This window comes from Terrapene carolina, unplaced genomic scaffold (genome assembly GCF_002925995.2).
Source record: "Terrapene carolina triunguis isolate 2854851 unplaced genomic scaffold, T_m_triunguis-2.0 Scaffold430, whole genome shotgun sequence".
NCBI classification, from domain to species: Eukaryota; Metazoa; Chordata; order Testudines; family Emydidae; genus Terrapene; species Terrapene triunguis.
This window is the reverse complement of record NW_020664781.1, coordinates 502,219-505,170: the sequence shown is the minus strand read 5'-3', so window position 1 is coordinate 505,170 and position 2,952 is coordinate 502,219.

Here is a 2,952-nt window from a genome sequence, read left to right as displayed (position 1 = left end):
AACAGATGTATTGGAGCATGAGCTTTCGTGGGTGAATACCCACTTCACGTACATCCGACGAAGTGGGTATTCACCCACGAAAGCTCATGCTCCAATACATCTGTTAGTCTATAAGGTGCCACAGGACTCTTTGCTGCTAGTATAGGCCAGGACTCCTGGGTTCTCTTTCCAGCTCTTCCATTGACTTTGCCGATGTGACTCTGGACAGTCTCATAAGCTTTTTGAGTGTCAGTTTCCACCTCTGTGAAATGACCGTACTTTTACGGGTGCAAGCGTGTGCTGCTTTTGAGTCTGACAGTCACAGGGGTGTTGTAAAACTGAACTAGTTCATGTTTGGACAGGCGGGCGAAAATGAGACACAGACTTGAAGTGTCTTCCCCGAGGCCAGGTTACGATTAGAACTCGGGAGTTTCTAACTCCCAATTCTCTTCATTCGTCTAGACTGGGTCACTGATGCTGACAGGTTTTTTGAGATCCCCCAATAAAAGGCTCTATAGAATTGCAAAGGATGAAGTAATACAATCCCCTTGCCGTCTCTCCCACCTTAACCTACAGTCTGATGGAGTTAAAAATGCGGGGAGAGGGATTTAAAATTCACTGCACTCAAATGCTGTCCCACATTCAGGAAGAGGGTCGCCGCCCGTCTCCAGCTCTTGCTGGTCTTTCTCAGACCCTGCAGGCCAGTCTCCTGCTTCAGGTCCCAAAGTGATCCCTGCCTCCTTGGCTGAGAAGACACTTCTTATAGTGCCTCACAGTTGGGTGCGTTATAGGGGGATTGTGCTTTTCTCAGGGGCAACCGGCATTAGTTGCTGATGGAGATGACCCAAACCATTACTCTGTATACGATACTGCAACTCCTATGTTTCAAAGGGGAAAAAAAAGTCTCTCTAGGTCACGTAAATATGTTTCATGCACTGAGATTTATTCTGCTTTAACCTAATAGTTATTCTCTTCCTTCTGTGGGGATGAATTTTTTTCTTTCATTTTCAGTAACGCTTCTCTATCCGAGACCCAAGTCAGGGAGCTTGAATTTTGACATCCCCCATCAGATTATGCAATATTGCTTTGCTGTGTAGCCTCTGGAAAGTGACTCAGAACCCAATGGGAAGTGCCCTTTTTTAACAGGCTGGTTTTCATTGTCACAGCTGAGCCCAGGTGACAGCTGTAATACGCAGCTTGTCTTTCCATCGGAGGTGTTCACCATTCCTCTCCTATGTAGATCCACAGCTTCCAGGCTGCATTGTAGAATCATAGAAGATTAGGGTTGGAAGAGACCTCAGGAGGTCATCTAGTCCAACCCCCTGCTCAAAGCAGGACCAACCCCAACTAAATCATCCCAGCCAGGGCTTTGTCAAGCCGGGCCTTAAAAACCTCTAAGGATGGAGATTCTACCACCTCCCTAGGTAACCCATTCCAGTGCTTCACCACCCTCCTAGTGAAATAGTTTTTCCTAATATCCAACCTAGACCTCCCCCACTGCAACTTGAGACCAGTGCGTTACTGAATGCACCGTGCCAGGGAGTGGCTTGGAAAGGAGTTAAACATCAGCTACTTCCCACTGGCTCACCTCTTGGAAGGCCCAAGTTGCCGTAATCCCAATGAACTCTGCTGCTCTATGCTCTGCCCTTGCTCCTGGCTCCAGCTCAAGCTGTTGACTATGCTCTATTACAGAGGTCCCCAAACTGTGGGGTGCGCCCCCAGGGGGGGCAAAGAGGAACATCAGAAGACTGGAAAAGGGCAAGTATAGTGCCCATCTATAAGAAGGGAAATAAGGACAACCCGGGGAATTACAGACCAGTCAGCTTAACTTCTGTACCCAGAAAGATACTGGAGCAAATAGTTAAGCAATAAATTTGCAAATACCTAGAAGATAATAAGGTGATAAATAACAGTCAACATGGATTTGTCAAGAACAAATCGTGTCAAACCAACCTGATAGCTTTCTTTGACAGGGTAACCAGCTTTGTGGATGGGGGGAAGCAGTAGACGTGGTATATCTTGACTTTAATAAGGCTTTTGATACTGTCTCACATGACCTTCTCATAAACAAATTAGGGAAATACAACCTAGATGGAGCTACTATAAGGTGGGTGAATAACTGGTTGGAAAACCGTTTCCAGAGAGTAGTTATCAGTGGTTCACAGTCATGCTGGAAGTACATAACCAGTGGGGTCCCGCAGGGATCGGTTCTGTTCTGGTTCTGTTCAATATCTTCATCACTGATTTAGACAATGGCATAGAGAGAACACTTATAAAGTTTGTGGACAATACCAAGCTGGGAGGGCTTGCAAGTGCTTTGGAGGATAGGATTAAAATTCAAAATGATCTGGACAAACTGGAAAAATGGTCTGAAGTAAATAGGATGAAATTCAATAAGGACAAATGCAAAGTACTCCACTTAGGAAGGAACAATCAGTTGCACACATACAACATGGGAAATGACTGCCTAGGTAGGAGTACTGTGGAAAGGGATCTGGGGTCATAGTGGACCACAAGCTAAATATGAGTCAACAGTGTAACACTGTTGCAAAAAAAGCAAACAACATTCTGGGATGTATTAGCAGGAGTGTTGTAAGCAATACACAAGAAGTAATTCTTCTGCTCTAGTCTGCGCTGATTAGGCCTCAACTGGAGTATTGTGTCCAGTTCTGGGCACCACATTTCAGGAAAGTGTAGACAGTCCAGAGAAGAGCAACAAAAATGATTAAAGGTCTAGAAAACATGACCTATGAGGGAAGATTGGAAAAAATTGGGTTTGTTCTCTCTGGAGAAGAGAAGACTGAGAGGGGACATGATAACAGTTTTCAAGTACATAAAAGGTTGTTACAAGGAGGAAGGAGAAAAATTGTTCTTGTTAACAGCTGAGGGTAGGACAAGAAGCAATGGGTTTAAATTGCAGCAAGGGCGGTTTAGGTTGGACATTAGAAAAAAAACTTCCTAACTGTCAGGGTG